The sequence below is a fragment of the Eurosta solidaginis genome, chromosome 1 (assembly GCF_040869045.1).
Source record: "Eurosta solidaginis isolate ZX-2024a chromosome 1, ASM4086904v1, whole genome shotgun sequence".
NCBI lineage: Eukaryota > Metazoa > Arthropoda > Insecta > Diptera > Tephritidae > Eurosta > Eurosta solidaginis.
The window spans coordinates 120,744,445-120,770,148 of record NC_090319.1 but is presented as its reverse complement, the minus strand read 5'-3'; the positions used below and the strand labels follow the sequence as shown (position 1 = coordinate 120,770,148).

Sequence of the window (25,704 nt, the reverse complement as noted above, 5' to 3'; positions counted from 1 at the left end):
CAAATTAAAGGTATTAATGAGGGTTTTAAAAGGGAGTGGTGGTTGTTGTATAGGTGGTCGCATTTTCGAGATATCGCCATAAAGGTGGACCAGGGGTGACCCTAGAATTTGTTTGTACAATATGGGCATCAAAAGAAAGGTGATAATGAGTATTTTAAAAGGGAGTATTCCTTAGTTCCATAGGTGGACGCCGTTTCGAGATATCGCCATAAAGGTGGAGCAGGGGTGACCCTAGAATTTGTTTGTACAATATGGGTATCAAAAGAAAGGTGTTAATGAGTATTTTAAAAGGGTGTGGGGCTTAGTTCTATAGGTGGACGCCTTTTCGAGATATCGCCATAAAGGTGGACCAGGGGTGACTCTAGAATGAGTTTGTACGATATGGGTATCAAATTAAAGGTATTAATGAGAGTTTTAAAAGGGAGTGGTGGTAGTTGTATATGTGAAGGCGTTTTCCAGATATCGACCAAAATGTGGACTAGGGTGACCCAGAACATTATCGGTTGGATACCGCTAATTTATTTATATATGTAATACCTGGCAAGATTTTAAGGGTGTTTTATTTCGCCCTGCAGAACTTTTTCATTTTCTTCTACTTAATATGGTAGGTGTCACAACCATTTTATAAAGTTTTTTCTAAAGTTATATTTCGCGTCAATAAAACAATCCAATTACCTTACCATGTTTCATCCCTTTTTTCGTATTTGGTATAGAATTATGGCATTTTTTTTCATTTTTCGCAATTTTCGATATCGAAAAAGGGGGCGTGGTCATAGTCGGATTTCGTTCATTTTTCATACCAAGGTAAAGTGGGTTCAGATAAGTACGTGAACTGAGTTTAGTAAAGATATATCGATTTTTGCTCAAGTTATCGTGTTAACGGCCATGCGGAAGGACAGACGGACGACTGTGTATAAAAACTGGGCGTGGCATCAACCGATTTCGCCCATTTTCACAGAAAACAGTTAGCGCCATAAAATCTATGCCCCTACCAAATTTCAAAAGGATTGGTTAATTTTTGTTCGATTTATGGCATTAAAAGTATCCTAGACAAATTAAATGAAAAAGGGCGGAGCCACGCCCATTTTTAAATTTTCTTTTATTTTTGTATTTTGTTGCACCATATCATTACTGGAGTTGAATCTTGACATAATTTACTTATATACTGGAAAGATATTAAATTTTTTGTTAAAGTTTTACTTTAAAAAAATAGGAGTGGGCCTAAGTTCTATAGGTGGACGCCTTTTCGAGATATCTCCATAAAGGTGGACCAGGGGGACTCTAGAATTTATTTTGTACGATATGGGTATCAAATGAAAAGTATTAATGAGTATTTTAAAAGGGCGTGGGCCTAAGTTCTATAGATGGACGCCGTTTCGAGATATCGCCATAAATATGGACCAGGGGTGACTCTAGAATTTGTTTGTATGATATGAGTATCAAATGAAAGGTGTTAATGAGTATTTTAAGAGGGCGTGGGCCTTAGTTCTATATGTGAACGCCTTTTCGAGATATCGCCATAAAGGTGGACCAGGGGTGACTGTAGAATTTGTTTGTACTATATGGGTATCAAATGAAACGTGTTAATGAGTATTTTGAAAGGGAGTGGGCCTTAGTTCTATAGATGGACGCCTTTTCGGAATATCGTTATAAAAGTGGACCAGGGTTGACTCTAGAATGCGTTTGTACAATGTGGGTAACAAACGAAAGGTGTTAATAAGTGTTTTAAAAGGGAGTGGGCCTTAGTTCTATAGGTGGACGCCTTTTCGGAATATCGTTATAAAAGTGGACCAGGGGTGACTCTAGAATGCGTTTGTGCAATATGGGTATCAAATGAAAGGTGTTAATGTGTATTTTAATAGGGCGTGGGCCTTAGTTCTATAGGTGGACGCCTTTTCGAGATATCGCCATAAAGATGGACTAGGGGTGACTCTAGAATTTGTTTGTACGATATGGGTATCAAATGAAAGGTGTTAATGAGTATTTTAAAAGGGCGTGGGTGTGAGCTCTGCTCAACTGAGTATAAACAAGTAAGGAAGGCTAAGTTCGGGTGTAACCGAACATTACATACTCAGTTGAGAGCTGTGTAGACAAAGTAAGGGAAAATCACTATGTTGTAAAAAGAACCTAGGGTAACCCTGGAATGTGTTTGTATGACATGTGTATCAAATGGAAGGTATTAAAGAGTATTTTAAGAGGAAGTGGGCCATAGTTCTATAGATGGACGCCATTTAGTGATATCGCCATAAAGGTGGACCAGGCCTGACTCTAGAATTTGTTTGTACGATATGGGTATCAAATGAAATGTGTTAATAATAATTTTAAAAGGGAGTGGGCCTAAGTTCTATAGGTGGACGCCTTTTCGAGATATCGCCATAAAGGTGGACCGGGGGGACTCTAGAATTAATTTTGTAAGATATGGGTATCAAATGAAAGGTATTAATTAGTATTTTAAAATGTCGTGGGCCTAAGTTCTATAGATGGACGCCTTTCGAGATATCGCCATAAAGAGGGAACAGGGGTGACTCTAGAATTTGTTTGTACGATATGAGTATCAAATGAAAGGTGTTAATGAGTATTTTAAGATGGCGTGGGCCTTAGTTCTATATGTGGACGCCTTTTCGAGATATGTCCATTAAGGTGGACCAAGGGTGACCCTAGAATTTGTTTGTACTATATGGGTATCAAATGAAATTTGTTAATGAGTATTTTAAAAGGGAGTGGGCCTTAGTTCTATAGGTGGACGTCTTTTCGGAATATCGTTATAAAAGGGACCAGGGTTGACTCTAGAATGCGTTTGTACAATATGAGTATCAAACGAAAGGTGTTAATAAGTGTTTTAAAAGGGAGTGGGCATTAATTCTATGGGATATCGCCATAAACGTGGACCAGGGGTGACTCTAGAATGCGTTTGTACAATATGGGTATCAAATGAAAAGGGCTTGGGCCCTATAGGTGGACGCCTTTTCGAGATATCGCCATAAAGGTGGACCATGGGGCGACTCTAGAATTTGTTTGTACGATATGGGTATCAAATGAAAGGTGTTGATGAGTATTTTAAAAAGGAGTGGGCCTCAGTTCTATATGTGGACGCCTTTTCGAGATATCGCCATAAACGTGGACCAGGGGTGACTCTAGAATGTGTTTGTACGATATGGGTATCAAATTAAAGTATTTATGAGGGTTTTAAAAGGGAGTGGCCCTTAGTTGTATATGTGAAGGCGTTTGCGATATCGACCAAAATGTGGACCAGGGTGATCCAGAACATCATCTGTCGGGTACCGCTAATTTATTTATATATGTAATACCACGAACAGTATTCCTTCCAAGATTCCAAGGGCTTTTGATTTCGCCCTGCAAAACTTTTTCATTTTCTTCTACTTAATATGGCAGGTGTCACACCCATTTTACCAAGTTTTTTTCTAAAGTTATAGTTTGCGTCAATAGACCAATACAATTACCATGTTTCGTCCCTTTTTTCGTATTTGGTATATAATTATGGCATTTTTTTAATTTTTCGTAATTTTCGATATCGAAAAAGTGGGCGTGGTCATAGTCGGATGTCGGCCATTTTTTACACCAATACAAAGTTAGTTCAGATAAGTACGTGAATGGAGTTTAGTAAAGATATATCGATTTTTGCTCAAGTTATCGTGTTAACGACCGAGCGGAAGGACAGACGGTCGACTGTGTATAAAAACTGGGCGTGGCTTCCACCGATTTCGCCCTTTTTCACAGAAAACAGTTATCGTCCTAGAATCTAAGCCTCTACCAAATTTCACAAGGATTGGTAAATTTTTGTTCGACTTATGGCATTAAAAGTATCCTAGACAAATTAAATGAAAAAGGGCGGAGCCACGCCCATTTTGAAATTTTCTTTTATTTTTGTATTTTGTTGCACCATATCATTACTGGAGTTGAATGTTGACATAATTTACTTATATACTGTAAAGATAATAACTTTTATTTTAAAATTTGAATTAAAAAAAATTTTTTTTTAAAAAGTGGGCGTGGTTGTTCACCGATTTTGCTAATTTTTATTAAGGAGACATATAGTAATAGGAGTAACGTTCCTGCCAAATTTCATCATGATATCTTCAACGACTGCCAAATTACAGCTTGCAAAACTTCTAAATTACCTTCTTTTAAAAGTGGGCAGTGCCACGTCTATTGTCCAAAATTTTACTAGTTTTCTATTCTGCGTCAAAAGTTCAACTCACCTACCAAGTTTCATCGCTTAATCCGTATTTGGTAATGAATTATCACACTTTTTCGATTTTTCGAAATTTTCGCTATCGAAAAAGTGGGCGTGGTTATTGTCCGATATCGTTAGTTTTAAATAGCGATCTGAGATGAGCGCCCGGGAACCTACATACCAAATTTCATCAAGATACCTCAAAATTTACTCAAGTTATCGTGTTAACGGACAGACGGACGGACGGACGGACATGGCTCAATCGAATTTTTTTTCGATACTGATGATTTTGATATATGGAAGCCTATATCTATCTTGATTCCTTTATACCTGTACAACCAACCGTTATCTAATCAAAGCTAATATACTCTGTGAGCTCTGCTCAACTGAGTATAAAAAGGAGTGGGCCTTAGTTCTATATGTGGACGCCTTTTCGAGATATCGCCATAAACGTGGACCAGGGGTGACTCTAGAATGTGTTTGTACGATATGGGTATCAAATTAAAGGTATTAATGAGGGTTTTAAAAGGGAGTGGCCCTTAGTTGTATATGTGAAGGCATTTTCGAGATATCGACCAAAATGTGGACCAGGGTGATCCAGAACATCATCTGTCGGGTACCGCTAATTTATTTATATATGTAATACCACGAACAGTATTCCTTCCAAGATTCCAAGGGCTTTTGATTTCGCCCTGCAAAACTTTTTCATTTTCTTCTACTTAATATGGCAGGTGTCACACCCATTTTACCAATTTTTTTTCTAAAGTTATATTTTGCGTCAATAGACCAATACAATTACCATGTTTCATCCCTTTTTCGTATTTGGTATATAATTATGGCATTTTTTTTTTCATTTTTCGTAATTTTCGATATCGAAAAAGTGGGTGTGGTCATAGTCGGATTTCGGCCATTTTTTACACCAATACAAAGTTAGTTCAGATAAGTACGTGAACGGAGTTTAGTAAAGATACATCGATTTTTGCTCAAGTTATCGTGTTAACGGCCGAGCGGAAGGACAGACGGTCGACTGTGTATAAAAAATGGGCGTGGCTTCAACCGATTTCGCCTTTTTCACAGAAAACAGTTATCGTCCTAGAATCTAAGCCTCTACCAAATTTCACAAGGATTGGTAAATTTTTGTTCGACTTATGGCATTAAAAGTATCCAAGACAAATTAAATGAAAAAGGGCGGAGCTACGCCCATTTTGAAATTTTCTTTTATTTTTGTATTTTGTTGCACCATATCATTACTGGAGTTTAATGGTGACATAATTTACTTATATACTGTAAAGATATTAACTTTTATTTTAAAATTTGAATTTAATAAAAAAATTTTTTAAAAGGTAGGCGTGGTCGTTCTCCGATTTTGCAAATTTTTATTAAGGAGACATATAGTAATAGGAGAACGTGCCTGCCAAATTTCATCATAATATCTTCAACGACTGCCAAATTACAGCTTGCAAAACTTCTAAATTACCTTCTTTTAAAAGTGGGCGGTGCCACGCCCATTGGTCAAAATTTTACTAGTTTTCTATTCTGCGTCAAAAGTTCAACTCAACTACAAAGTTTCGTCGCTTAATCCGTATTTGGTAATGAATTATCGCACTTTTTCGATTTTTCGAAATTTTCAATATCGAAAAAGTGGGCGTGGTTATTGTCCGATATCGTTCGTTTTAAATAGCGATCTGAGATGAGTGCCCGGGAACCTACATACCAAATTTCCTCAAGATACCTCAAAATTTACTCAAGTTATCGTGTTAACGGACAGACGGACGGACGGACATGGCTCAATCAAATTTTTTTTCGATACTGATGATTTTGATATATGGAAGTCTATATATATCTCGATTCCTTTATACCTGTACAACCAACGGTTATCGAATCAAAGTTAATATATTCTGTGAACTCTGTTCAACTGAGTATAAAAAGCTGATAATGACGATGTTGTTGTTGTACGATCATTTGATGAGATGTCTGGAATTCCAGACTAGCTTTTTTTATTATAATTATTATTTTTTGTTTTAACCTTAAATATTAAATAATGGTACTTAATGATCTCAACATCTATAACTCTGTCATTGACAGCCCTTTTAACATTATAAATCAGCTTATTCCCCTGAAAAATGTAATATATATAATGCACCAAAACATACGTAGTCTAAGGTCAAACTTCGATTCGCTACTGTGCAATTTAGGAATATTTCCAGTTTACCCAGATGTCCTATTTGTGTCGGAAATATGGATTTATTCACACGAAACGGCTTTTTATGACATTAATGATTATAACTTTTTTGCAAACAATAATGACGAGTATTCTGCGCAATACGTTTGATTGTGAAATTTTTAGATATAGCTTTATGAGTGCTGATGTTTTAAAAGTCCTGCTTAAAAACGGTAACAAGTTTCTATCCTTAATCTGTGTTTATAGGCGGCACTCAGAATCTTGTCAGCTCTTTCTGGAAGAGTTTGCAGACTTCTTGAATAATGAAACTACGGGTAATGTAATTATATTAGGTGATTTAAATCTAGATTTAATGCAATTAAATGTTACTTCTGAAAATTATCTACCTTTAATGGCTAGTCACGGATTCTCTTCATATTTGAATGAATCGACCCGGAATTCTTCTGGGACTTGCCTGGATCATGTCTTCTGTCGACTCAATAGTTTATGTTCCTGTACTGGTATAAACTTGGATCTTAATATTACAGACCATAATATGACTGGTGTCCAACTAGGCTATCTTCCACATACGAAAACAAAACACAAATCACATGTTACGAGAATAAATTATTCAATACTTAATAAAAAGTTGCGTCAAGAGGATTGGACTGATGTTTACTCAGAGGTAGACGTTTCAAAAGCATACTCCTTATTTTTAAAGATACTGCAGACTTACATACAGCTTTCCAGTTACACCTACGTTCAGCGTAAGTTTAAAATCAAACTTAAACCATGGATAAGTTCTGACCTTATCAATAAAATAAAGCTTGAAAATCGACTAGGTGTTAAAAGTAGGAAGCATCCAACCAATAGCAAGCTTCGTTCCCGTTACAAAAAGTTTTGTAAACAAGTAAATAGGGACGTAAAACTGCAACGCGATACTTATTTCCACAATAGGATATTAAATTGTCGCGGAAACTGCAAAAGAGAATGGGAAGTTGTTAATAGCATTATAAATAGGAATAGTAAAGATGGTGAGCGGAATATTTCTTTAAGTGAATGCGGTAATGTTATTGACAACCCCTTTGCTGTTTCTCGTATTTTTAACGATTTCTTCGTATCCGTTGGGCAATCTAATGATTCTTCATGCGAATGCGTCTTGTCTGGTGGCGGCACAATTAGCTCGAGCAGTAGTTTTTTGTTTGAACCTTTCTCAGGCTCTGAGATCCTGAGTATAATAAAAAAACTAAGCAACTCCGGTTCCTGTGGTCACGACGGTATTTCTAATAAGCTCCTTAAAAATGTAGCCCTTAATCTATTGGACGATTTGAAGAATCTATTTAATGCTAGTGTTTATTCAGGAACCTTCCCCGAAGATTTGAAATGCGCCATTATTATTCCTTTGTTTAAAAAACTTTTTTGTAAGAAAACTGCAGGCCGATTTCTCTACTTCCTTCTATTTCTAAGGTTTTTGAGAGGGCTGTTAAAAGCCGTCTTTTACTATTTCTGGAAAGCAAGTCATTTTTTAGTCCTGCCCAGTTTGGGTTTAGAACTAGCCGCTCAACCGAGGATGCTTTATTAGAATACTGTTCCCTCATCTATCGAGAATTGGACAAAAAAAAAAAAAGAATTGCGCGAGTCTATTTGTGGATATCACCAAAGCATTTGACACAGTGGATCATTCCATTCTACTTAATAAATTATATTATGCCGGGATTCGAGGATTCATACATGAGTGGTTTGTATCTTATCTTACTGGTAGGAAACAACACGTTAGAATCAGCGGTGTTCTAAGCAATTCTAATCCAATAAATATTGGCATTACAGGGTTCTGTGCTGGGTCCAATTTTATTTCTAATATATATTAATTCAATTTTCGCCTTTTGTTAGAAAGGTCACTGCATTTGCAGATGATCTTGCTATAGCCTATGGATCATCGAATACTTTGGATCTGGTAGCCAACATAAACCACGATGTACATCTTTTAAGATCCTGGTTTGCCAAACACAAGCTCGTGGTCAGCAATAAAACCAAGCTTATGTTTTTTAGTCTGAATGCAAGAAAATCTGCAGATGTAAATATTGTATTTCATTCCGCAATTTGTGAACGCTTTGCACTTCACGAGCACTTGTGCAAGAAGTTCCTGCCCGGTACGTTTGATCGGCTTGCTACTTGTAGCAGCAATTGTTTCATGATTGACACTGTTGAGAACTTCCAATACCTAGGAGTAACTGTCGACCAGAATATGAATTGGGGCTGTCACACATCCCGTCTTAAACAATATCTCCAATATTCTTTACGCTGTTTTTATCATCTAACAAGTTGCTGTTCTAACTCTACTCTTAAAACGGTCTATTATGCTTTATTTAATTCTAAATTAATATATGGAATCAGCTGCTGGGGAGGCGCAACTCTGAGCAAAATTCAACCTATATTTGTTTTGCAAAAATGTGTTATTAGAAAATTATCTAATGTTAATAGATTGCATCCCTCAAGAGAGCTTTTTAGAAGTCTGGCGATTCTTCCAGTAAGAGATCTTTATTATTTTAAAGTTTTAAAAATTTTTTTCATAAGGTGTGGATACCTACATAGTATGAGTTCGGAAACCTATATTCTAAGGACAAACTCACATCCTGCTGTAGTTGTACCTTCCTCGCGAACCACACACTTTAGCAAGTTTTATACGATAGTATCTAGAAAACTTTTTAATGCACTACTTGCCGAAATTCATGCCTTACGAAATTTCCATCAATTCATGAAAAAAGTGAAGTCGTTTCTTTTGGGCCTTTCGCATACCGAAATCGAAGTTTTGCTGCGGACCAATTCATAAACAGTTTTTAATTAACTAATTTTGTCTTATATTCATTGCTTTCCTTTGTATTACCTTTATCTTTACAAAAGCTCTATTAAATGCGTTGGTTACATAAATAGATTTATTTATACCTATTTTCAACATATAATTAATTTTTAACTTTAATATTTAACAGTCCACCCCACTGTATATTCAATAAAGATGACATTTGGCACTATGCTAAGTATAACATATAAAATGTCTTACCTTTTCTTATATCTAGATGTACTTATCTATAAGTTGTAAGATTTTATGTTTAAACTTTGTGTTGCATAGTTTGTAATATTGCGAAACTTGTACATAAATAGATATAAGTAAAATGCTCAATAAAAATGAAATGAAATGCAATTCTTGTTTGTTTGTATAGCCGAACGATCTCGGGAACGGCTCAACCGATTTAAATCAAATTTGGCACAGAGATAACGTATCACCTTCTAAGACTTTCTACTTAGGTGCTGCCACTCAGAATGTCTCACAAGGTTGCCACCTATTCGAAATTAAACAAAAAATTACATGACATATACCGACATGGGCATCAAACGAAAGGTATTTCACTCCGCATTACAATAGGGACATATTTGAGTAGGGTTGCCATTTAGGGTTGCCACCTATTCGAAATTTAAAAAAATTGCATGAGATATGCCGATATGGGTATCAAACGAAATGTATTTCACTCAGCATTACAATAGGAACATTTTTGAGTAGGGTTGCCATTAAGGGTTGCCACCTATTCGAAATTTAAAAAAATTGCATGAGATATGCCGATATGGGTATCAAACGAAAGGTATTTCACTCCGCATTACAATAGGGACATTTTTGAGTAGGGTTGCCGTTTGGGGTTGGAGTAGTTGGAGGACGTAATGGATGATTCAGCTTCAAATTCTGCAATTTTCGTTCACCCAGTCGGTAGTACCACTGAAAAAAGGAAGCGGGTGAGAAAACTGACTGAAAATTGGACAGCCGAGCAAACGGAGAGGCTATTGCAGGAAGTAGAGGTCAGGGGGGGGGGGGGGCTTGAATTTTCTTCCGCCTCAATACAGGCACCGAAATGTGAGGGAGGCTCAATGGGAAGATGTGGCGGATATTTTAAAGATGTCGCGATTTTAGGTATCTGCCAAGTGGAACAGCCTGCGCTGCTCTTTCCGCGTGAGTTCTTTTTTTCTTTATGAATATACTAGCCTTTACCCGCGGTCCCGTCCGCAAGGAGAAAATGAAATATATGGGCTATTCACGTTAGCCTGCTTATTTTAAACATTTTTTTCTGTCTAATGCACCTTATTTTTGTAATTGAGTAAAAAAAAATATCTATATGAGCTGATAACCTGATAGGATCCAACAAATGATCCCAAATTTATCCAGAAAAAGCCACGAATTGACCCCGACGATATCGCGGATGGATCCCGAAAACCATCCACAAATGCCCCGAAAATACCCGAAATGACAACGACACGATTGAAGACTTATCCAGAGAACCACACAGAAATGATACCAGAAGGGTCCCCAAACGACCCCGTACAGATCCCGAAAACCACCCAGAAATGCCCCGGAAGGGTCTCCAAAAGTTCCCGGAATAATCCCAAGAAAACCCGAAATGACAACTACACGATTCTAGACTTATCCAGAGAACCACACAGAAATGATGCCGGAAGGGCCCCAAACGATCCCGTACAGATCCCGAAAATCCTCCAGAAATGATGCCGAAAGGGTCCTCAAGTGGTCCCGTATCAGTCGAGAAAAAGTCCCGTTATGACCCCGACGGAATCCCGGACGGATCCCGAAAACTATCCAGACATGATGCCGGAAAGGTCCCCAAATGATCCCCTAATAGTCCCGAAATGATCCTGATGGGATCCCGGATGGATTCCTAAAACCCTCCAAAAATGATGCCGAAAGTATCCCCAAATGATCCCGTACTAGTCTCGAAAAAGTCCAGAAGTTACCCCGACGGGATCCCGGACGGATACCAAAAACCATCTAGAGATGATGCCGGAAGGTACCCCAAATGATCCCGAAAAAATCCCGAAATGACCCTGATGGGATCCCGGACGGATCCCTAAAACCCTCCAGAAATGATGCCGAAAGGGTCCCCAAATGATCCAGCATTAGTCTCGAAAAAGTCCCGAAATGAACTCGACGGGATCCCGGACGGATACCCAAAACCATCTAGAAATGGTGCCGGAAGGTGCCCCAAATGATCCCAAAAAAATCCCGAAATGACCCTGATGGGATCCCGGACAGATCCCTAAAACCCTCCAGAAATGATGCCGAAAGGGTCCCCAAATGATCCAGCATTAGTCTCGAAAAAGTCCAGAAGTTACCCCGACGGGATCCCGGACGGATACCAAAAACCATCTAGAGATGATGCCGGAAGGTACCCCAAATGATCCCGAAAAAATCCCGAAATGACCCTGATGGGATCCCGGACGGATCCCTAAAATCCTCCAGAAATGATGCCGGAAGGTGCCCCAAATGATCCCGAAAAAGTCCCGAAATGACCCTGATGGGATCCCGGACGGATACCTAAAACCCTCCAGAAATGATGCCGAAAGGGTCCCCAAATGATCCCGTATTAGTCGCGAAAAAGTCCCGAAATTACCCCGACGGGATCCCGGACGGATACCCAAAACCATCTAGAAATGATGCCGGAAGGTACCCCAAATGATCCCGTATTAGTCGAGAAAAAGTCCCAAAATGATCCCGTCGGGATCCCGGACGGATACCCAAAACCATCTAGAAATGATGCCGGAAGGTACCCTAAATGATCCCGAAAAAGTCCCGAAATGACCCCGATGGGATCCCGGACGGAACCCGAAAAGCAACCAGAAATGATGCTGGTACCCCAAATGATCCCGAAATAGTCCCGAAATGACCCCGTCGCTGTCAAAAATATTTACTTAACGTTTGACATCAGTGGTGAAAACTGGATGTCAATCGACTGACACCACAATTTGATGACAGTCTTTGGCACACACTGCTATATCGACTTCGTGCCAGTTTTTAATATGTAATGAAAGCACATTTGACACCAAATTGCCATGGTGACAATTATGTCAGTATTTGATGTCAGTGATTTTGACATAGTGAAAACAAAGCATTAGGCGCGTGAAATTTCTAAAAATGTGAGGCGTAGCATAACCTGATTAAGGTTCAGTTGGTCCTATATATGACTATCAATAGAAATTTGACGCGTACAACGCTTTTATTTAATTGTCTAATCAACGCCTTAGATTGATGAGGAATGTGATGACTAGTATCTAGGACCTACCTAATTATTTTCTATCTTTTAGTATTATTACTACTTAATGTAAGTATTGTTTTCAATAAAACCGCTTAACTTAAAGATTTTTTTTTAAATTATTTTATTATATATATAGATAAATACATTCTAAGGGTACCCGGGTCCACGTTTTGGCCTATATCTCGAGAACCTGTGCATCGATCGCAACCAAACCTATGTAATAACCACCGCGTGAGGTATACGCAACTTATGAGAAAGAAGTCGACCGACGCATCTCTTCAAACACGGCGACCAACTAACACATATTTTAGCCTTTCTTTTTATATACATATATAGATTAGTTAATTACCCTCAAGGGAAGTCAGTAACTAGTGATGCAAAATTCTGGTTCGGAACTAGACCTAGAGTGCCAAATAAGTACTAGTGCATTAGTAGCTAGATTTTCAGTTATAAAATCGACAGTTTAGATTTTTATATTTCAGACCAGCTTTACCCGGCGTACGTTGTAACGCCCGAGGTCGAATGAATGTTGCGTTACTTTTTCTGTTTGTTTGTTGATAATTTAGTTTATTGTTCTGTAAATTGAATTGAATTTTGTACGCATATTTTGTAAAATTTTCGTTTAAAGCATTTTATTATTGTATCTTATTGTAATTCATGTGGGTACACAATATTTTTGTTTTTCCGTTCGGTGCAAAGATAAACACATTTTTTGGCGTTCCAACTCTAGAGCAAGCAACATATTGCTGGCCATGGGAAAAGCGCGGACTCTCTAAATTTAATCCTGCAACAGTAAGCGATTGTCCTTGTGCTTTGTTGATTGGAATTGCAAAAGCAAGGCTACGGGAAACTGTAAGCGCTTAAATTGAATGGCAAATCTGTAGGAATCATTGGGATCCTGGCTATGAGCACATCTCCACCTTTGCTTTTACCGCTGATGATTGTTGCTTCGATTACATTCGGCATTAATTTCTTAACGCAAAGTCTGGTTCCATTGCACAATTTTGGTGGGTCTAAATACCGAAGAAGTATGATTGGAGAGCCAATTTTCAAAGTTAATATATGTATTCACAGGCATTCCAGGTGGTTCTAAAGAGTTTAAAAATTTCATCTGTAGCTGTGTCGATCTATTTACATTTCGTCACTTCACCAGGAATTTTTTTTTTAATGCCATTGATTTTGTTAACATGCTCATTTTTGGGAGCTAAAATTGCTCGTTCGCATAACCAAAAAAAATTTTAATTTAGAATTCTTAATTCTGAAATATGAAAAACGTTCGTCTTGATCGAAGCAACATATAGCCAAAATTTAGTGATGATTGAAGTGCGGGAAATACGTTTCCATAGGGAACACACACACAGAATTTGATTTTTATAGAAGATGTAGATAGACTGAAGCTAACAAATTTTTTTAACGGCGGCGGATTACTAAACGTCCAAAAGAATAACGGCCAAACTCAACAATGCAGTCAAACTTTAGGTGTTAAAATAACCTAAGTTTGTACGGCAGCCATAGTTCTGAAAAATCCCATTTGTAGGGAAGGTGCCACGCTCCTTTTTCCAATTCCACATTTTACTGGAGGTATTAGAACTTAACGTTATAAAGCTCCTTACCAATTTTCATTATTCCACCATTACTACATCCAGAGATATGCAGTATGATATATTCCATTTGTATGGGAGGTGCCACGCCCCCTTTTTCCTAATTCCACATTTTCTTGGTGATGTTATAGATTGACCTCATATAACTCCTTACTGAATTTCAATGTTCTGGCATGTATACCTTCAGAGTTATGCAGTACCAAAGGTTCCATTTGTATGGGAGGTGCCACGCCCCTTTTATATATCGAAATTATTTTTCGCCTAAAACCTACATTCCTGTTACTTGCGGGAAAAGCCGCAGGTGAAAGTAATGCGTGCTTTTTCGTCTATAGACGCCTTTACGTACAAAAATTTACTCTCTTTAGAAATATTTGAGGGCATTTTGGCGAAAACAATTCAGCAGCAGTTTTGCTAAACAACTTCTTGAAATTAATTATGGCAAAATTCCTATTTCTTTACTAACAGATTTGATTTCTTTTCCTGCAAGTTTTTGAGAAATTATGACATCACCTGAAGCTTTCTTTTATAGCTAATGTTTCTTCCAAATATTGAATCTATCCTAACCTTAAAATGAGGATGTTAATATCACTAGAACCAAGAAAACTTATCACTCTATTAACACAGTCGTGGAAGAGTCCCAAGCTGTGCATATCCGATTGAGTTTATTAGCTCTTTTGAGCCATCAGAAATTTCTCCTCATCGATTGATCTTTAAAAAGGGCCCATAATATCATAATATTAAGCTTCGCCATCAGAAATTTCTCCTCATTGATTGATCCTTAAAAAGGGCCCATAATATCATAATATTTATGCTTCGTTATTTCGATTCACCACGCTTATGAGTAGGACAAGGCTTTTCATCACAAAACTTTTACGAATGTCATTGAAGCAATTCATTTTATCGGAAAATTTCGAAACCAAAAATATTTAAAACCAAGGATTCCACTGATATCGATAGATTTGTCTTTTCAATTTTAAATGCCTCAAATTTCCTAGCCCTATCAATGAAGCTCAAAACGATCGTTAGCTGCAAATCAAGGGATTGATGAGCGCAATACAAACCTTTATAGCTTCAGAGCTTCTGCAACTCAATTGTCAATTCCACCTACGCGAGGGGAATCCTGTTACAAATATTATTATATCATACAACAACAGTCATTAGCTGTAGCAGAAGTCAATCTTACCAAGTCATGTTTTACCCATGGCCAGTTCCGCGTAGCTTGCATATTTTTATACACTCAAAAAAAAGTTATCATCAAGGCGATGCCATCTAGGCATCAATGTGCAATTTTTGCTTATCTTTTTTTCGTCATCAATGATCTTATGATGTTGACATTTTCGAAATTGTGAAAATGATATTTTCGAACTTTTGAATTTGACACTAGTTGTTATCAATTTAGTACTTTTTTAATAGTATCATTTTGATACTCTCTGGTATAGAATTGAAACTTGTTTTTCTCAAAACTGAGTATCAATTTGATCCTTGTGCTTATTAAATTGATACTTGCTATTGTTTGGTATTAGTTTGATACTTTTACCTTATCAATTTGATATTTTATTATATATTGAATTGATACTCACTATTGCAAAATTTATACCACTTTTTTTGCCAAGAAAATCAATCTTTTCCCAAACAAAAAGTCGTTTAGTACTTCAATTCAATTTTAAAACTTCTTTATTCGTATAAAACAAATTCCATTTACATTGTTGTACATACGAATAGGGGGCCCTTCAAACATATTATGCTATTAAAGTGTAAAACTCTGTGTTTATTACCAAACTTAAAACCTTTTATAATATAACACTCACTTACAATATATATTTAATTGAGATAGCTTACAATAATATATGTGATTTGTGTAAAGTAAATACCTTCTTTTTAAGAACTAAAAAGTAATATTTTTTATAATTTAATCCATTATAAACTAATTTTTCAATTATAATATTTTGAAAGCTTTCGTTTAAATGTGACAGTGCGTATGAAAAATCGGACATTTCAATATTAAAAAATACTGATTTCTGAATCTCAAATATTCTTTTCAAAGCCATTCTCGTGTTGTTCTAAAAATGTTGTAAACTTTAATGCAGCTTTTATGCTTAAAGAATATGTAACGTTCTTTCTACACATAACGTTTCGGGAATAAATTTTAGTTTCTCTGTGTTTTGCTTCAAATCTAAAGTTCCAAAGATGCTTTGGAGGACCACTTTTTCTTATTACTTCTGGATAATACGTTAGAAAATGAAATTTTGGTTAAAGAGGTTTATTAAACAATCGAATATACTCTTCGTTATGACTTTGTATAAGAATCGAAAGATTATTTATTATACTATCGTCGAATTCGCTTTGAAGTAATATGTAAACAATTTTAACCATTCTTATTACGTGTTTCCTGACAATATTATCAGCAGGCACTAAATCTCCAATTATTAATGTACAAAAATGCACTAAAGCCATCATTTCCCGAGCAGATGTTTTGATTGAAATATCTTTAAGCTGTTGCAAGGTAAAAGGTATACATTTGTTTCCTATTTCTGTTTCACCGTAGTCAAAAATATTTTTCCGGAAATTAAAATTTTCTATTTTGAAAAATTTTTCATTCAAAATAAAATGCAAGAGAATTTGGCAAATATCGTACCTGTAAACACCCTCACACCAGTCATGCATAATATCTACAACAAAGTTATCTGTTACATGAAACAACTTCAAATTATGAAATATGCAGTTCGATTTAATAGCTGTTAACTTTGCAATACCGCATTTTCATAATTTTCTATACTTCTTGAATACTGAGGGTAAGCTAAACAATCTTTTGTCATGTCCTCTTTCGCACGAATACAAAAGCGACAGTAAAAATTACAATTAAACGAAGTAGTAAATCCAAGTATATCGTTAAGTCCTTTATTATCTCCAAGAATGTTAGCTAATACAAAATATATTTTTCTACTTCCGGTTCCTGTGTTTATATTTAAGCATTTTTCATCCAGATTTTTTAAAGTATTTGACAAAGGTTGTAAGAATGGGTCATTTCCAAATTTTTTTTTTATGGACACTTTTAAAACAGGCTGCTAAAAATATATAATTCAATTTTGATAACAAATGCTGCGGTATTACAGGAAACGTATAATAAACCCCACATACGTTATCAAAGTTAGCATGACTACCTAGTGGATTATTGACTTCAAATCCATCAATAAACAAGTTGATGGGAATTACAATTTTTTTTTTCAAAATTACATAATTTTCGCTTGAAAGATTCGGAGTTCACGTAATGCGTTATTTTTAACTCATTTTTGAGCCTTTTCGTATTCTCCAAAGTTTCATCTAAGACATTGGGTAGTTCAATAAATTTCTGTATTTGAAACTCAATAGGCATTAGGCATCCTTTAATATTGGCTGGCCCTAATGTTGGTTTGTTATTTTCCCGTATCTCAGTAATTTCGTTATTTACATTAAAAGGAATTGGTTTCGCAAAATTTTTACTGAGGACAAGGTTTCTAAACAACTTGTGTTCGGTGTCTATATTGCGAAAAGGAATTGAACAAAAATTTATGAATAATTTTGTTTGGCATGAAGTTTTTCAGGAATTATTTTTAAAAATATTTGCTTATAAGCATCTACAATAGAAGTATTTATAGTTTGTATATTTTCCTGTATAAACAAGACGTCTTTCCTCCAAAAATTGTCTTTTGCATAAAATTTAATCAAAACGTCTTGACAAATTTCTGTTATACGACTTTCAAACTTAGAAAAAATATCCTCATCTTCATATGAACAGTTTTCAACATCTTTTTCAATACAATCACTTGAGCTGTCAATATGTGTTTCTGATTTTTTATAGAAGTACATTTTTTCATGTAAACTGTTTTTCAATATTAAACATACGTTTCTCTTTAAGACTAATTTCAGAATTCTCTGTAATATCTGGTACAATGTTTGTATTTTGAAATGATTTCAAATTAGTATGTCTTTTAATGTGTATTTTAAATCTCGTGAAGCTCTTGATTACAATTATTGAAGGTACATTTATAAATATTGTAACGAATTTACTGCAACTCCCCTTATTTGCAATCTTCTGCTAATGTTCGTATCGCTAAACTGTCGAATAAATAACTCCAGTATTGAATAATGGAAACATGGCCTTTATTAAAGTACTTCACAATAACACTTATACTTTTCAACTAGCTTGCTTAATAACCAAACTGACTGATAGCTTAAATGAAACTGATTTCTCGCCTCCACTGTTGTCGCCCTTTTATACTGTCCGACCTCCTCGTTGCATATTTCTAATTCCATAACTTACTAGTTAGTTATAAATTTCTCAGCTACAACTACAGATGTATAATTTTTATAGCTTCTTTCATACCCCATGCGCTTGTATGTGTGAGCGACACTTCCACAATCACAATTGCATACCTTTAGGAGCATTTCAGAGAAGATATCTGCATGTGCTTGTGCGTTGCTTCTCTGCCGCGTAGACGCGTATGTGTAGACATAATGATTGAATTATTGATGTGAATTCACGTCACTGCTTAGCATCGGCCTAGAGATGGCAGTACCCTTAGTGCCGCCAGCATTCGTAACATTGCCCTCCACCTAAGTCTGATCTGATCGTCCCGATCAGACAAATCTCTCAATCTAAACGTTGCCAGCCTTTCCAAATGGACCACTTTCATTTTGGTTCGTGGTTTACCGATGGTTTGTATGCGGTACACTACATCGTTGATCCGGTTTACAATTTCGAATGGGCCTTCCCAGTTACACTGCAATTTCGGGGACAAACCTTTTTTACGTTGTGGGTTGTATACCAGCACCAAATCTCCTTCCTGAAAACCTTCCGAATTAATTGCTTTATCGTATCTGGCTTTCATCTTGTGACTCATAATCTTTGTTCGTTGCCTTATCAGATCATGTATTTCTCTTAGCTCTTCTTCCAAATCACCACTGGATTTCTTGACATTTCTCTCCGCATTGGCATCTATCCCAAACTTCAATTCAGCTGGTAGTCTAAGGTCATTGCCAAAAATTACTTTTGCAGGGCTTTGCCCGTTGTCTCATCCACTGCTGATCGGTAAACCATCAAGAATAATGGTATGCGGGTATCCCACTCTTTATGGTACTTGTCTACTACTTTCCTTAAGTGCTCCTCCAATGTTCTATTGAATCGTTCTACCATACCATCGGATTGAGGATGCAATGCAGTTGTCCGTGTTTTTCGAATGCCCAATGATTTACACATTTCCTGGAACACAGCTGATTCGAAATTCCTGCCTTGGTCAGAATGTAACTCCATTGGTACACCATATCTTGCAACCCAATTGTTTATAAACACTTCTGCTACTGTTTCCGCTTCTTGATTTGGGATTGGGTATACCTCTGGCCATTCGCTGAAATAATCCATAACTACCAGTACATATTTGCTTCCGCCGTTGCTAGTAGGAAATGGATCGGCGACATCCATAGCGACCCTTTCAAATGGCGCGCCTGAGTTATATCGCTTCATCTGGCCATGACTTCGGGTTTTGGGCCCTTTCGCTTTGCTGTAAACCTCGCAGTTCGCAATCCACTCAGTGACCGACTGACGGCAACTAACTCAATTGAATCTCTGTTTAATCTTCTCGAGCGTCTTCGTGATTCCAAGATGACCTCCGCTTGGACCATTATGCAGCTCGCTGAGCAATTCAGGAATCACCTTTCTGGGAACAGCTATCAGTTTCTTTTTTTCTTTGACCATCCTCACTCTCCCATACTCGATGCAAGCAACCGGATATCAATTTTAAACTGTTCCACTGTGCCCAATATGACTTCGCAATGGGACTCTCTGCTGACATCTCCTCTCTGCTTGTTCTTTCGTTTCGTTCGAGCCCTTGCATAACATGTGACAGATCTGTATATTCTAGCTGACACTTTCTTAGTTGTTCCTTGTCCCATTCATCCGTACACGTTATAGTCATTAGCCGGACATCTATAATGTCTTCTTTAGCCTCGGCCTTTGAACAGTGCTTGCATTCCAAACTACATGGTCTTCGTGACATTGCATCGGCATTTCCATGGGTACTACCTTTTCGATGCTTAATGGAAAAGTCATAGCTTTGTAGTCGCTCGATCCACCGTGCCAATTGTCCTTCCGGATTACGGAACTGCAGAAGCCATTTTAACGCTGCATGATCTGTCCTGACACGGAACCGCTGGCCGTAGAGGTATTTGTGAAAATGTTTAATGCACTCTACCAATGCCAACAGCTCTCTCCGCGTAACGCAGTAGTTCCTCTCTGGTTTTCCAATCGAACGGATGTAATATGCAACTACCTTCTCCTGTCCATCGACCAGTTGTGATAAAATGTGTGTTTCCTTTGCTTCAATCTTCGATGTTATTTCTGACGACATTTCTGACATTTGCGACGACATTGATGTAATTGTCGATGTTTGTGCAGATATTGCAGCCAAAATCATGTTCAAGTCTGTGCTCGTAACTGTCTGCGTAACTGTCTCTTCCATTTTTATTGTTTCCTCGCCATCAAGATGAAAGACATACTCTTCCACGTCAATTCCTTCTAATTCCATTGTATGTCGTAGTCGTTCCTGAAGTTCTAGTTTAATGCCGGTTGTATTCAATCTACGGCTCTCCAATTCCTTCTTCAGTTGCTGGATCTTCAATTCTCTTAACTTTGGCATGTCCAAGTTGTATTCGAAGTCTTTGGAATTTGTTCAAGAATTCCTCTTCTGACACCAATTGTAACGAATTTACTGCAATTTCCCTTATTTGCAATCTTCTGCTAACGTTCGTATCGCTAAACTGTTGAATAAATAACTCCAATATTGAATAATGGAAAAATGGCCTTTATTAAAGTACTTCACAATAACACTTATACTTTGCAACTAGCTTGCTTAAAAACCAAACTGACTGATAGCTTAAATGAAACTGATTTCTCGCATCCACTGTTGTCGCCCTTTTATACTGCCCGACCTCCTCGTTGCATATTTCTAGGCTTTTCTAATTCCAGAACTTACTAGTTAGTTATAAATTTCTCAGCTACAACTACAGATGTATAATTTTTATAGCTTCTCTCATACCCCATGCGCTTGTATGTGTGAGCGACACTTCCACAATCACAATTGCATACCTTTAGGGGCATTTCAGATAAGATATCTGCATGTGCTTCTGTGTTGCTTCTCCGCCGCGTGCACGCGTCACTGCTTAGCATCGGCCTAGAGATGGCAGTACCCCTCAGTGCCGCCAACATTCGTAACAATATCTACTTCCTTTAAACCATGATATGATTTGAAATGGGAGTATAAAGCTGTTAGGATAGCAAAATATTTTTGGCATTTAAAGCATAACATTTTATCTTTGGTAAAAAATGTCTGAATAATATTATTTTATTTAAATATGATTGTTAAAATGTTTGATGAAATTAGTTACACATGGCTTCTTAACGTCATAAGGAGTCAAATTTCAAAAAGTAATACTGAAGGAAACTCCATACCTGATTAGACTCATCTGGATATTTCAACGAAAATATTTGAAAAATTTTAAAGCAAATATCTAAAGCAATTACAAAGGAGCTGAACTTAAATTTGTGGTAGCCAAAACTTACAAAAAAAATCAATCAAGTTCATAAGATCAGAACGAACTACAATTAAAAATGGCTGTATTGGAGAGTTAGACTCTATACACTTATTTCTGCGTAATTCTATTTGATTCTGCAAATCATTTATTGATATTATATGTAAAATACAGCTGTTGACAGAATTTGGTATGGTAGCTTTCCGATGCAATTTTAAATCGCCTTCTTTAAATGCATATCTGTGCGTTGGTTTTAAAATGGTGTGCAGTAGGATGAAATAAATGCAGTCTTTCGAGTCTAAAAAAATTAATAAGTTAGTCATTTATTTAAATAAATGTTTAAATGTATGAGACTTACTTGTATCGATCACACTTTTTGCCGAAGTAAAATTTTGATGTAATCATGTATTGCTTTTCAGGGTAAAGCTCTTTAAAATCTTCTTCGATCAAAAATTTATTTAATATTAAAGCTTTTGACATTTAATTTATATAAATATAGATAAAACAAAAGTACTTAAATCAAATTCTAACTTGAAATAAATTCTAAGATATATAAACTACTGAGTCGATATATAAACTAGTGTTATTAATATAAAAACTAGCTTACAAATTTGTATCCCATGCCTTGTATGTATAAGGGAAACTCTTCAATGACAGACTATAATGACGTCGTGCGCTTTATAAATTGAATGCGATATATATATGTGGCTTTCCACAATTCAAGGGTATCTTCCTCTGAACCTGTATAGAATTTAAGTTTATTTACATAGTCTAATATGTCCGCATTAATGGGAGTTTGTTCTTGCGCTTCATCACTATGAATACTTTTCGATTCTGACACGATTTTTCTTTTTCGATGATGGTTGTGAAGCTACCGCTTGGATTAGAACTTTTACCATTTTTTCGTCCCATATAATAAATATCTTTACACTCTGTTCGAAACATTTTTACAATCTCATCAGCAAGTTTCTCAATTTCTGATAGTTTTAGTGTAGAATAACTTGCTGTAGCAGGCACATAAAAATGTTTAGAAATAATTTGCACAATTTTGCGTCTATTCTCTTCTGTCAAAAAATTTTTGATTGTATATTGTTTAATTATTTCTTTACCAATTTCGGATGACTGCAGTATTTCGTTTGCTTCCTACGTAAACAAATCAAAACTCAATTATTAAATAAAAATGTTACCAAACATAATTAATACTGGTAACCTGGAACCTTCAAATGACAGCAGGGGTTCATGCTAAGCCTAATTCAACTTGACGTGCTTATAATAAGGTAACAAGACGGTGCGTGCACCCTTTCATTTTTATGGAAAATGGTCGAGATGGGTATCAAAAGACGCGTTTGGGTCAATCCGAAAGCGGAGGTCGGATCCATAGTATTTTTGCGCGGAATACCGTTCCGCATTGTCGGCCTTCAGCGGCGCTTAAAGAAAATAACCCTTAGCCGGTCCAAAATAGCCGGTAACAAAATACAACAACCACATGAAAATCGACCACTGTTTTTTGAAGATATCTTGTGATATGAATAACATTTTTTATTTGCGCTTCCGGATTCTTGATGAGGGGGTCAAAACGCGTCTTTTGATACCCCTCTCGACAATGCATAAAAATTAGGGGGTGCGCCGTCTTCTAAAATGATACCAAAACAAACCTTAGAACTGTTTTCAGATGGAAAATAGTTTGATTCTGGCCACGAAAATGTAGACGTTGATTGCGGCCATGACGGAGTGGACGACTGAGAATTGCTGAAAGTGCTGCAAAGACCCTTTAAAACAAACAATATGAAACATCGCTTATTGTTTTTTAACCACATTGACATTGGTAAATTGCTTACTTGACTGGCCCTCCATTGAAATAACTTGACCCTGAATTCGGAACGTAGAGCAATTTGTTCCCGGTTTGGAAAAATTACATTAATATCATCTTTGTCTATATACTTTAGTCTTTCAAATGTGTACCCGCATTCTGATATAATAATAAAATCTATTAGATAAAACCCTAATTATACTAAACATTTGCAAACTTACCTATTAAATTAGTATAGCAAATCATGTCCAGGTTCTTTTCCTGTATGAAATTAAGAAGAGCATCATAATTTGTACCTCCGGTTGCTCTGCGACTTCTACAATTTCCATTGTAGCTCCTTCAAAAATGTCATCCGTTTTTTACCATTGATACAAGCCGCTGTATTAGGTATTTAATAATTTAAGTATAGCTCTGAAATAAAAGTATAAAATGGAAAAGTATTTGTAGAATTATGCACACATAATTACCAAAAAAGTAAACGCAACTTGCTTTAACATGCAATCGACGCTTATGTACATACATATGTATATACATACATATAACTCGATGTAATTGTTGCAGCGAACAAGCATTTCTCTTGTTTTAATCATTTGCACATACTTACCAATATCACAATTTATTTTTAAAAATAAACTCAAGTTGTAATCGTTTTATTAAAGTGATCAAATATTTAATAATATTAACAACTATTCACGCCAACTTACCACAAATAATTAGGCAAGACAAGCTTTCGTCTTACGCACGAGACTCGCTTTTCGAATTTTCGAACAATAATACTTGCATAATGATGCGTTGACAGTATCAATTTGATATTTTTATACTCAGTTGAGCAGAGCTCACAGAGTATATTAACTTTGATTGGATAACGGTTGGTTGTACAGGTATAAAGGAATCGAGATAGATATAGACATCCATATATCAAAATCATCAGTATCGAAAAAAATTTGATTGAGCCATGTCCGTCCGTCCGTCCGTCTGTCCGTTAACACGATAACTTGAGTAAATTTTGAGGTATCTTGATGAAATTTGGTATGTAGATTCCTGGGCACTCATCTCAGATCGCTATTTAAAATGAACGATATCGGACTATGACCATGCCCATTTTTTCGATATCGAAAATTTCGAAAAACCGAAAAAATGCGATAATTCATTGCCAAAGGCGGATAAAGCGATGAAACTTGGTAGATAGGTTGACGTTATGACGCAGAATAGAAAATTAGTAAGATTTTGGACAATGGGCGTGGCACCGCCCACTTTTACAAGAAGGTAATTTAAAAGTTTTGCAAGCTGTAATTTGGCAGTCGTTGAAGATATCATGATGAAATTTAGCAGGAACGTTACTACTATTACTATATATGTGCTAAATAAAAATTAGCAAAATTGGATGAAGAACACGCTCACTTTTTACATTTTTTTTTTTTTAATTCTAATTTTAACAAAAAATTTAATATATTTACTGTATATAAGTAAATTAAGTCAAAATTCAACTCCGGTAATGATATGATGCAACAAAATACAAAAATTAAAGAAAATTTCAAAATGGACGTGGCTCCGCCCATTTTTATTTAGTTTGTCTAGAATACTTTTAATGCCATAAGTCGAACAAAAATTTACCAATCCTTCTTAAATTTGGTAGGGGCATAGATTCTATGACGGTAACTGTTTTCTGTGAAAATGGGCGAAATCGGTGGAAGACACGCCCAGTTTTTATACACAGTCCACCGTCTGGCCTTCCTCTCGGCCGTTAACACAATAACTTGAGCAAAAACCGATATATCTTTACTAAACTTAGTCCACGTACTTATCTGAACTCACTTTATCTTGGTATAAAAAATGGCCGAAATCCGACCATAACCACGCCCACTTTATCGATATCGAAAATTACGAAAAATGAAAAAAATGCCATAATTCTATACCAAATACGAAAAAAGGGATGAAACATGGTAATTGGATTGGTTTATTGACGCAAAATATAACTTTGGAAAAAACTTTGTAAAATGGGTGTGACACCTACCATATTAAGTAGAAGAAAATGAAAAAGTTCTACAAGGCGAAATCAACAGCGTTTGGAATCTTGGCAGGAATACTGTTAGTGGTATTGCATATATAAATAAATTAGCAGTACCCGACAGATGGCTTTCTGGATCACCTGGTCCACATTTTGGTCGATATCGCGAAAACGCCTTCACATATACATCTAAGGGCCACTCGCTTTTAAAACCCTCATTAGTACCTTTAATTTGATATCCATATCGTACAAACACATTCTAGAGTTACCCCTGGCC

The 25,704-nt window shown here is 36.4% G+C and overlaps 1 protein-coding gene and 1 long non-coding RNA gene across 3 annotated transcripts in view; both read right to left on the bottom strand.

Moving 5' to 3' along the window:
• Nucleotides 1–25,704, bottom strand: part of LOC137236779 (zinc finger protein 678) — a 273,661-nt gene that overhangs the window by 102,318 nt on the left and 145,639 nt on the right. The gene's annotated exons all lie outside the window — the stretch shown is intronic.
• On the bottom strand, nt 21,350–24,177 carry LOC137236788 (uncharacterized). Of its 2 annotated transcripts, none has more exons than XR_010948639.1 (6): nt 24,124–24,177; nt 23,641–23,830; nt 23,448–23,578; nt 23,265–23,378; nt 21,968–22,046; nt 21,350–21,907 (listed from the first exon to the last, which is right to left on the bottom strand). It is a non-coding gene; the product is annotated as an uncharacterized lncRNA (long non-coding RNA). The 2 variants fall into 2 exon arrangements; XR_010948638.1 differs by lacking the exon at nt 24,124–24,177 and adding an exon at nt 24,024–24,119.